Below are 12,267 nucleotides of genomic sequence, written 5' to 3' on the forward strand. Positions count from 1 at the left end.
GGTTTGTAGCCAATGGACCATGTTTAAGGTGAGGGGAAGGGCAGAGGTGGAGGGAGGGGAGGAGAGAGGGGCGGTGGCCTAACACCCTTTCCTACCCGGACCTTGGATGAACAGACTCAACCCTCTGGTGCCAGAACTAAATCTTCTATTTTCTGACATGATCTTGGACCAGATTTGGGAGCAAAACCCCCATAATATGGTAGAGATGTGGCTGTGGCTTAGAACAGAAAAAGAAGGAGCAATGGGACGGAGAAATAGGGGAAAAAAGTCCTTCTCCTCCTCTGTGCACCCCCTTTTCCACTTGCAAAGCTCTTCCAAGACCTGAGAACTACGTGCTTGCTTTCTTTGTCTTTTTTTTTTTTCTTATTGATGGTCAGTTTTACTTGCCCATGAGTCATTTAAAAAAAAAACCATTTTTTTAAAACAGGTCACTCAAGAAATAAAACTACAAATTCATGTCTTAACAGTGAACAGAATAGACTCTGTTTTAAACACTTAATCCAAACCAATTCATTTCATCTTCACGATAACGCTATGAAGCAGTTATGACTGTTATCCTCATTTTACAGATGAGGAAACTGAGGCTCAGAGAGGTAAGGTAACTCACTCAAGGTCCATAGCTAGTTAATTGCAGAGCTTAATTTAAACTCAAGCTGTCTGGCTCCAGACTGTGTATCTTAAGTGCTACACTATACTGACTCTCTCATGTACATTTTAAGATTAAACACACATAAGAAAATTTGAGCTTACATTGTTTTTTGTTTATTTGTTGTTTGTTTGTTTTTGTCCGTGCCTCGAGGCTTGTATGTGGGATCTTAGTTCCCTGACCAGGGATTGAACCCAGGTCCTCGGCAGTAAGAGCACGGAGTCCTAACCACTGGACCGCCAGGGAATTCCCAGAGCTTACATCGCTAGTTTGAGATATGCCATCCTGAATCGCAGAGGAAGTACAAATAATTTCCTGCCATTTGGGTTACTCCAGGGGAAAAGTTTGGTCTTTAATGGGTACCTCTGTAAGAATCCGAGCCATCTTTCCCAAGATAAAGCTATTGGTTCCCCTTGCCCCATTGTTTCTGGATCTGGGCAGGAGAAGCATGGGTGAGCTATTTCCAACCACATCAAGAAAAAAGTGAAAACCCAGTCTTAAGAGACAGGAAGCAACTTGTCTGAGGACACATATTAGTAAATGCAAAAAGGAAATTTAATGCCAGGCTGTTGTTCCAAATTCAGTGCTATTCTCTCTGAAACACCATAATTTCACCCAACTTTACCCGAATCTTCATTCTTTCATTTGTCTGACAAAGTCCCCCTTAGAAGCCCTGTGAAGATCCAGGTGGCTTAAAGCTCACCCCTGTGTCAGGATACTGCAGCCACAGCCCAGGCATGAGAACTTGTCAACTGCTTGCTGGGCTGGGTGACCTTGCAAAGCACGTACCCTCTGCAGCTACCAGGAGGGTACATCACTCGTACCTGCCTTCAAGAGGACTGGCTGCAAGGAGTGTCATTAACTCCTTCAGCTGCTGTCTCTGTGGGTCTGCATATAGTTTGCATTCCCTGGGCTGCTCTGGGTCAGTGACTGGGGCTATTTCTTCCCTACATGAGGCTCCTCTAATGCACAGTTTTTACCCTGTGCCTGACCAAGACTTTCTCAGAGCTGCATTGCAGTCTGGGGCTCTTCCTACCCAATCCTCCTGCTTGCTCCCTCCCCTTCACAGGTGTCAGACTATCACGGTCAGAAGGCTCTTCCTGCTCCCTCCTATTCTTTCCTTCTATCCTTACAAGCCATTTCCTCAACAAATCTCTTGCACCTCTAATTCACCTTAGCATCTGTCTTCTAGAAGACCTAAATGACACACCCTCTCTGGGCCGTAAGCCCTACACCCATCTGCCCCTCAGGATAGCTTGTCTGATGGTCTTACAAGTCTCCATCATTATTGAGTGGCGGAATAGAAGTGTGATTTCCCTGTCACCGCCAGGGGACATGGTGGAATCCAATTACAGCCATAGCCAGAGGTGAGGGACAGCTGCTTTCCAAGCCTGGGGCTCCCACCCAACCCATGCCCGGCCTCGGCCCCATCATCACTTCCCAGCCTCCAGATCCTCTGTCCAGGAGGGAGGTTCAGGGTAGAGAAAAGGGCCTCAGGGCTTTGGACTGGGGTAAGAGACCTCAGTTCTAATCCTGTCCCTGCTGCTAAGTTCCCTTCTCTGGGCTTCAGTTTTCCCCATCTGTACAGTGGGACTTTGGCTTGGCTGGCCTGGGTGGGGAAAGGGGGATTTAAGGGCTCTGGGTTTAAGAAATGCCTTGTCAGCTGGTGAGGACTAAGCTATTTCTTCTGCTTGTTAAGACCAGACCAAAGGGTATAGGTGGGAAGTTCTACCCGGCAGCATTAGGGCCGAGGCCAGGCCTAGAGCCATGTCCTGATTATGGTCTGACACCGCAGGTTGCAGAGTGCTGTGCCTGGGCTCCTGAGAGCCCACCCCAGGAAGGACAGCTCTCTGAGGAGCCACAGTCAGGGGAGGTAAGCAGACAGCAGCGGTATGGGGAGGGAAACACAGAGGTACAAGGAGGCAGTACCAGTGCCCAAGGGAGGTTGGACAGGCTTCCTAGAGAGAGAGACTTTTGTGCTGGGCTTTGGAGGCTGAGTAGGAGTTTTCCAGATAGAAAAGGGAAAGACTTTCAAAATAGACAGAATACAAAGACTCAAAGACATGAACCTATGTTATGTGTCCTAAAACATAAGAGAAATGGCAGGACTGGGGTGGAGGTCAGGGAAGTAGTGAGTGAGCTGTACCCAGACCATGAAGGACCTCCATCAAGGCTGAGGATTTTACAGCCTTTATATTGCCCTTAGACAGTGGATGCTAGTCTTAGTTCCATTTTACAGATGAGGAAACTGAGACCTCCAGAGATGGTGAGGGGCACGAGAATGCACAGGGCAGTGTCAGGCCCCAGTCAGGCTTGGGAGCCACAGGCCAAGTCGCCCTCTCCTTATTTGGTGGGCAGTACCAAGGACCAGGCTCTCCCCCACCCCACCCCCTCATGGCCATCTGACTCCAGGGAGCATGGTGTCCCCAATCCCTCCCCTCCCTCCACTACCAGTGTCCTTGTCCTGCTGACATCATGTACACAAGGAAGAGAAATCTGTGGAGATTCCAGAAAGGCCAGAGTGTGGGAACCAGGACAGATGCCGCTGGCGCCACCCCAGCAGCGGAACCTCTGGAAGCTGCCAAGGGGGCTCTGGGATGTGTCTGAGGTCTCCAGATTCCTCTGTTGCAGGCCACCCCCCAGGGCCTGAGAAAGCTAGGAAGGCCCTAATCACCCAGCTGGACGTTCTGGCCCCAGGCAGCCTCTGTGGATCTTTGTGCTGCCTGCACACAGGCATGGGGAATATATGAGCATCAAGACAGCTGGGCCAGCCCAGCCTGTCTGCTTTCAGGGGTCCTGAGCTGGGGCCACTGGACCCCTGTAGATGGAGCAAGACCTCCATGAATTCTGCAGCCTGGGGATGGCGAAGGGAACCAAAGCAATACTGTGCACCACTTCCCCTGAACAAGGAGCTGTGGAGTGTGTGTGTGTGTGTGTGTGTGTTGTACGCAGACAAACAGACACAGACAGATGGTCCCAGCGCCCACCCCCACTGGCCCCAGGGGTGGATGTGCACCACCTGTTCCGCACATGTGGTTCTCAGCAGCTGCACATTCCGCCAGTGACCAGCTGTGGTGGCAGCTGGGGAGGTGGGGAGTGAGCACGGATGGGTCCCAGGGGAGCAGGGGAGGAGGGCAAGGGGAGGACAGGAAGGGCCTGGGGGGAGCAGGGGTCAGGAAGCGGGGGAGGCAAGGAGGCTCAGTTTGTTCTCAGGACAGAACACTGAGCAGGAAAGTGGTGATGGGGGTACCTGACATCTGGGCTGGAGGCTCTGTCCGTGTGGGCCTTGGCAAAGAGAGCCTGGGGGACATCCAAGGCAGGCCTGGCACACCCGGTTAGATCTTGGCGTATAGGTGGGCCAAACTGAGTGTAAGGAGACAGACGGTGCAGTTGGTTGAGTCTGAAGCTCAGAGAAAAAGTCTGCATTAGAGATAAAAATTGGGGTGTCATTGGCTTATAGGAGGTAAAGGCATGGGAGTAGATGAGTCACCTAGGAAGAAAACACATGGAGACAGAGGCTGAGTCCAAATGCTAACATTACCAAGTGCTCTTTCTCAACACCAGGCACGGGACTTCCCTGGTGGCGCAGTCGTTAAGAATCCGCCTGCCAATTCAGGGGACACGGGTTCGAGCCCTGGTCCGGGAAGATCCCACGTGCTGCGGAACAACTAAGCCCGTGCGCCACAACTACTGAGCCTGAGCTCTAGAGCCCACAAGCCACAACTACTGAGCCTGCGTGCCACAACTACTGAAGCCCACGTGCCTAGAGCCAGTGCTCTGCGACAAGAGAAGCCACGGCAATGAGAAGAGTAGCCCCTGCTCGCCGCAACTAGAGAAGACCCAATGCAGCCAAAAATAAATATAATAAAATAAATAAATAAACTAAACTTTCAAAAAATAAAAACATAAAAGCGCCAGGCACTGTGCTATGCATCTTACCTCATCTAATCCTCACAACAAGCTTATGGAGTAGCTTTGTTATCATCCCATTTTACAGATGAGAAAACCAAGGCACAGGAAGTCCTTTCTTATCCTGGCTCACCTCTTGCCTCACTGTGTGGCCCTAAGGATGTTTTGCTCCTCTCTGGGTCTCAATGTCCACAGACACAAGGAGAGGGGCAAGGGCCTAGAGAGGGAGAGCTGAGTGGCACCCAGGTGCTCCAGCCACTCCCCCCAGGCCCTGGGCCAGGATTCTGCCTATTGTAACTCTGCTGTTTTCCCTGGGACTGGGCACCACCTCCTCCACAGAGAAGGTAGAGGCCTTCAGGAGCCCCCCAGCTCCCCGCCCAGCTCCCCCCCCAGCTCCCCCCCCATCACTAGTCACTCGCCAATATTTACCAAACACCTACTACATGCCAAACACTGCTAGGCATGGGGAGATGATGGGGAGCGAACAGCTTGGGTTTTGCCTTTATGTCCCAGAGACAGACATAAATTATTGCACAATTAATAACTACCAACAGCTGCCCGGAGCATCTCTGTGACAACCATCCTCTCCCCTGGGACCCCCAATACCGCCATCACTCAGCAGTTAGGTGCTCAGTGTCTGGCCCAGCAAAGGGCTCTGGAACCCTGTTCCAACATATGGTCCACACGCAACCCAACCATTGGCACCCAGGCGCTGTCAGTCTACTAATCTGAATACCATCCCTGGGAGAAGAAGGGGGCTGACCTAGTGTGGGATTAGGGATTGAGAAAGTGTCACTGGAGCTGAGACCTGCCCCTGAAAATCTCTCCTGCTCATTCTGCTCTGGTGCAGGGGGATGGGAGAAGTGGAGAGGGTACAGTTTCCCTCTCTGCCTCCCTCCCTTTGGACTGAGGCTAGTTGCTACTTCTGGGCTCACCCCTCTGCCTCTCCCTGACCCCTCTCCATCAGCAAGCAGATTCCTCCTAAGGACTTGCCGGCCTCTGCAGTTGCCTGTGTTGCCCTCTCTCATTCACCTGCTCCTTCTTCAAACCTGCTTCTGCATCCTCCACAGACACTTCCAGATCCCTGGGGTACGGCCCCTGCCTCTGACTCCTGTATTCATGCCAAGGCCTCTGTGACCTCATGTTTGCAGGTCTTCCTCTTAGAGCCCCTGAACTGGCCACCGAGCCCTTTACTCGGCATTCTCTGACCTCGGCCCCAGGTGCTCTATCCTTGTTCAATTTTCCTCCTCCTCCCAGAGTTTCTCTGGCTGTTTTTCTCAGGGTTCTATGCTAGGTTCTCCTCCTTCTTGCTCTGCACTAGCTCCTTGAGTTACCTCATGTACCCCATGGCTTCAGCTACCAGTCCCCAAATCTCTACTCCAGCCCAGACATCTCGCCGGGCTCTCCTCCTGGGTGTCCCATGGGTCTCCCAAACAGCATGGCCACACTGAGCTTACCTTCTCCTGTGTTTCCCATTGGTGCCTGTCACCTTCACCCATCAGTCATCCAGACAGAGCCCAGGATCACGTGAATTTGCTCTGTATTCTTCCCCTCTAAACCAGTCCCTATTGCCTGGCCTATCGTAGGACGCTTCTGATTGGTCTACCCCACTCTAAATGCACAATGCCGCAGTTTCCAGAAAGAATCTGGTGCCGGAACTTCCCTGGCAGTCCAGGGGGTAAGACTCCTCGCTCCAAATGCAGGGGGCCTGGGTTCGATCCCTGGTGGGAAAACTAGATCCCGCATGCTGCAATAAAGATCCTGCGTGCCGCAACTAAGACCTCATGCAGCCATAAATAAATACATATATATATATATTTTTTTTTTTAAACTGTATTTAAAATAAAAAAAAAGACTCTGGTGCCAACCTGTCTGGGTGGAGTCCCAGCTCTACCACTTACTAGCTGTGTGATCTCTGATAAGTTGCTTAACTTCCCTATGTCTCAGTAAAATGGGATTATAATAGATAATAATAGCAACTTCTGTTATAGGGTTGTTGTGAAGTTTAAATGAGTTAATACATGTCAAATAGTACAGTGCCTGGTACATGGTGCAGTAAGGGTGCAATAAGAATTTATTTTTATTGTTGTTATTATTATCATTTATTTATTTCACAACAATGTTTAATGCTTACTATGCGCTAGACACTTTACTAGGCACTGAAAGACATAATAATGAACAACACAAATGATTCCTACCCCCAAGAACTTCACAGTCAAGGTGGAAGCCTCTTCATAAAATCCCACAGAGGGATGGTTTCCTGCTGCTTGGACCATGCCCTACTCACTTCCATTTTAAAACAAAACGAAAGGGCTTACCTGGTGGAGCAGTGGTTAAGAATCTGCCTGCCAATGCAGGGGGCATGGGTTCAAGCCCTGGTCTGGCAAGATTCCACGTGCCGTGGAGCAACTAAGCCCGTGCACCACAACTACTGAGCCTGCGAGCCACAACTACTGAGCCCGTGTGCCACAACTACTGAAGCCCGCGTGCCTAGAGCCCATGCTCTGCAACAAGAGAAGCCACTGCGATTAGAAGCCCGTACACTGCAATGAAGAGTAGACCCTGCTCTCCACAACTAGAGAAAGCCCGCGCACAGCAACAAAGACCCAACACAGCCAAAAATAAATAAATAAATTTATTTTTTTAAAATTCTTTCAATAAATAAATAAAACAAAACAAAAGCAAAAACAAACAAACCCAGACTACGCATCTCCTCCCTCCAGCTATTGTCCTAGCTTACTTTCCCATCACAGTCAAGCTTCTTAAATGAGTTTATTCTGCCAGCAAGTATTTATTGCACACCTACTGCATGGCAGGCACTGTGCTAGGTGCTGGAGAGTCAGCAGGGAAAAGGAGAAACCAGTGTCTACCCTCAATGAGTTTATCTTGTGGTGGAGGACACAGATGATAAATATATCAACAGATAATGTCAGTGAGATTAATAGATGCTATAAAGTATTGGGGTGGCCAAAAAGTTCCTTTGGTTTTAAAGTAAAAATAAAAGACATTTTTCATTTTCACCAAGAACTTTATTTAACAACGTATTCACCGTTTTGTTCCACTACCTTCTGCCACTTTTCAGGCAACTTCATAATTCCATCTTCCCAAAACGTTTTATCTTTTTGAGCAAAGAACTGTTCCAGGTGCCTTTTATAGTCTTCCAGGGAACTGAACTTTTTTCCATTAAGAGGATTTTGTAAAGACCGAAATAAATGGAAATCCAAAGGTGCAGTGTCTGGTGAATACAGCAGATGAATCGGAACTTCCCAGCCCAGCTGTAACAGTTTTTGCCTGGTCATCAAAGGAACATGTGATCTTGTGTTATCCTGATGGAAGAGTCTGCGTTTTCTATTGACTAATTCCGAACGTTTTCGTTGAGTGCTGCTTTCAGTTGGTCTAATTGGGAGCAGTACTTGTTGGAATTAATCGTTTGGTTTTCTGAAAGGAGCTCTTAATAGAGGACTCCCTTCCAATCTCACCATGTATACACATCACCTTCTTTGGATGAAGACCGGCCTTTGGTGTGGTTGGTGGTGGTTCATTTCGCTTGCCCCACAATCTCCTCCATTCCACATCGTTGTACAGCATTCACTTGTCATCGCCCGTCACAATTTGTTTAAAAATGGGACATTTTCATTACGTTTCAGTAGAGAATCGCATGCGGAAATACGGTCAAGAAGGTTTTTTTCGCTTAACCTATGTGGAACCCAAACATCAAAGCAATGAACATAACCAAGCTGGTGCAAATGATTTTCAGCACTTGATTTGGATATTTTGAGTATGTCCGCTATCTCCCGCGTGGTATAACATTGATTGTTCTCAATTAACGTCTCGATTTGATCGCTGTCAACTTCAACTGGTCTACCCGACTGTGGAGCATCGTCCAGTGAGAATTCTCCAGCGCGAGACTTCCCAAACCACTTTTGACACGTTCGATCAGTCACAGCACCTTCTCTATACACTGCACAAATCTTTTTTTTTACGTTTCAGTTGTCTTTTTACCTTTCTTGAAATAATAAAGCATAATATGCTGAAAATGTTGCTTCTTTTCTTCCATCTTCAATATTAAAATGGCTACACAAAAATTCACCAATTTTGATAAGTATTTTTTTAATGCATGCTGATATGACAGCTGTCGCAATACAATCTAACATAATTGTGTTGAATGAAGTTAAAGACAACTAAGCGCTACTAGAGCCATCTGACGGAAGAAACAACCGAACGAACTTTTTGGCCAAACCAAATAAGATGCTGTGAAATGGGCCACAGAGTGAGCAGGAAATCGGTCGTTGTTTTAGACAGAGGGTCAGGAGAGTTCTCTCTAAGGATGTAACATCTGAGCCAAGACCTGAAGAGAGTGAGATAATTAATCTGAGGCCATCAAGGAGAAGAGGCTTCCAGATAGATGGAACAACGAATTCGAAGTCCTGCAGCAGCTACAAGCAGGAAATTTCGGTGGAAGGGCAGGCAGGAAGGCTCTAGTGGCTGAGTAAGCAGGGCAGGGGCAGGGCCCAGGGCTTAGGGTGGCCATACATCCAGTAATGCCCTGGACTGTCTTGGCATAGTTAGTGTTGCCTCCTTTCACTCTCAGAGGTGCCCCAGGCTTAGATGATAAATTATAGAGTCACCCTATGTATAGGCCACGGTAAACAGTTGGCATTTCATTCTCAATGTGATGGGAAGCCTATGGGTGGTTTTGAGCAGGAAGCGATGTGATCTGACTGACATTTTAAATGATCATGACCGAGTACTTGCAACGCCCTCTGGCTCCTGTAACACCCACCCTTGGCTCTCCTCCACCTCCCGGCTGTTCCTTCTCAGTCTCCTCTGGCAGCTCTTTCTCTTCTACTCAACATCTAAATCTTGGGGTTTCTCTAGACCAGTGGTTCTCAACTGGGGGTGATTTCTCCCCCAGGGGACATTTGGCATTATCTAGAGACATTTTTAATTGTCACGACAGGGGCAGGTACTACTGGCACGTAGTGAGTAGAGGCCAGGGATGCTGCTAAACATCCAACAATGCACAGAACAGCCCCACCGATAAAGAATTTTCCAACCCAAAATGTCAAATGGGACTGAGGTCAAGCCACCCCTGTACTAGATTAGCACTGTCCAATAGAAATAGATTGGGGAGGAGCATAAACAATTAATTTTAAAAACAACTAAAAAGAAAACAAGTGAAGTTAATTTTAATAATATATTTTATTTAATCCAATATGTATAAAATATTATAATTTCAGGGCTTCCCTGGTGGAGCAGTGGTTAAGAATCTGCCTGCCAATGCAGGGGACATGGGTTCAAGCCCTGGTCTGGCAAGATCCCACATGCCGCGGAGCAACTAAGCCTGTGCACCACAACTACTGAGCCTGCGCACCACAGCTACTGAAGCCTGTGCGCCTAGAACCCGTGCTCTGCAACAAGAGAAGCCACCGCAATGGGAAGCCCACGCACTGCAACAAAGAGTAGCCCCTGCTCACAGCAACTAAAAAAGCCTGCGCGCAGCAACAAACACCCAACGCAGCCAGAAATAAATAAATTTTTAAAAATATTATAATCTCAACATGTTATCAATATTAAAAATATAAATGAGAACTCGCCCTTTCTCCCTCCCTCCCTTCCTTCCTCCCCTCCTTCCTCTCTCTTTCTTTCTTTCTTGAATCTGGTGTGTATCTCACTTATTAGCAAAGCAATTCAGTACAGGCACATTTCAAGTGCTTAGTAGCCACACATGTCTCGTGGCTATTGTATTGATGGCACACCTCTAGGCTCAGTACTTGATACTATAGCCTGACGTTTAAGAGCTATACCGGTAGTAAAGCCTGGTGGTTTGGCTCTGGAACCAAACTGCCTTGTTGAATTCCAGCCCTTCCATTTACCCTCTGTAGAGTTACCCCACCTCTCTGTGGCTTTTTTTCTCATTTACAAACTGGGGATGATAATAATTTTACTACTTTATAGAGTTGCTGAGAATGAAGTGAGTTAATATTTACAAAACAGTTTCAGGTGTTATAAGTGCTTACCAAACGTTAGCTATTTAGCTAGGCCCCATCTACACTTTCTTTCTGGGTAATCTGTCTACTCCTATAGCTTTAAGTGCCACCTATTACCCAATGACTTCCAAATTTAAATATTCAGCTTCAACCCCTCTTCTGAGCTCCTATTTATCTGTGCACTCCTTTTTTTTGGCGGGGGTGCTACGTTGCTGTGCATGGGCTTTCTCTAGTTGCGGCGAGCGGGGGCTACCCTGCGTTGCAGTGCGCAGGCTTCTCATTGCAGTGGCTTCTCTTGTTGCAGAGCACGGGCTCTAGGTGTGCAGGCTTCAGTAGCTGTGGCTCGTGGGCTCTAGAGCGCAGGCTCAGTAGTTGTGGCGCATGGGTTTAGTTGCTCCACGGCATGTGGGATCATCCCGGACCAGGGATCGAACCTGTGTCCCCTGCATTGGCAGGTGGATTCTCAACCACTGTGCCACCAGGGAAGTCCCTGTGCACTCCATTTTGATGACCCGGGGCATCTCACATGAACATACCTACAACGGAGCTTGATCTTCCCCTGCAAATCTGCTCCACTGCCAGTCCCTGTGACCTCAGTCACACGCAGGGCAGATCTCTGGGCAACATGGCTGATTTCTGCCTTTCCAGGGAATGCAGAGTGCACGGACTGCACAACTTCTGTGTTGCTCGAGGTTTCCACTCCACTGGTACATGTCCATGGAAGTTATGTGAGTGCTGAGGGCATCTGGAAAAAGAGAGTCCATAGGTATGGCTGGGGTGAACACCAGGGCCTCCTGAGGAAGTCCAAGCTGCAGGTTCTGACTGCGCGTGCCAGCTGTGTACCCGTGCATGTCTATACCTACGTGTCCATATACTTGGCCACGTGGTAGTGTCTGTGGACACGTGTGGAAGGGGGCACGGGATTGCTCTGTCCCACCACCGTAATCAAGTGTCCCCAGGCAGGTCTTACAGTGGGAGTGGAAGTGCAGTTATTCTCAGATGACTAACCCCACTCTCCCAACTGAGGAGATGGCTTCCTCTGTGTCCTGGGGGGTGAGTCAAAAGGAAAGACTTCATCTCTGACCCACCACATGGAGACCACCTTCCCATCTCCTCCTCCCAGCTCATGAAGTCCACCTTCCAGGATGCCCCCGTTCCATTTCCTTCTGAGCTTTGGGGGGTCTCTCTGAGGCACTGGCCCATGAGAATCACAGGTGAATCTCAGAATCTTCCTTGAGTCTCCCTCCCTAGGGGCAGGGCAGTCAGAGCCCCTACCCAGTGAACAGTTCGGTCTGTTGTAGGGGGGAGGAGGGTCCCAGGAAGGGAGGCTGGAGGGTGCCACCCACCCCCTTTTGAGGCCCTGCAACAGCTTCAGGAATGGGCCCTCTCCAGGCACTCTTGGCCTCCCAGGACAGCTCTGCCTCTGGTGAACTGGGAACTAATTCCCAGGGACACCCACGATCGAGACAGGTCTTCAGGCACCTTGGCCAGAGCTGGTCCTGTGCAGGTGGTGCAGCCACAACTTCAGCCATCCCTTTTGGGGATGGCCCCCTCACCCACATTCTACTTGCTCTGGACCCCTTTGGGAGAAGCTGCCAGAGAATTCTGGCCGAGGGTCAGGCCACAGCCACTCCACTGACCTCCCCAAACCGATGTGTCTGCCGCCCCCAGAACCCCAGGAGGCAGGAGCCGGCGAGGGGACCTCTAAAGAGGCTGGGGCAT

This window comes from Delphinapterus leucas, chromosome 1 (genome assembly GCF_059928025.1).
Source record: "Delphinapterus leucas isolate spDelLeu-1000000601 "Yukka" chromosome 1, BTC_Dleu_Yukka2, whole genome shotgun sequence".
NCBI lineage: Eukaryota > Metazoa > Chordata > Mammalia > Artiodactyla > Monodontidae > Delphinapterus > Delphinapterus leucas.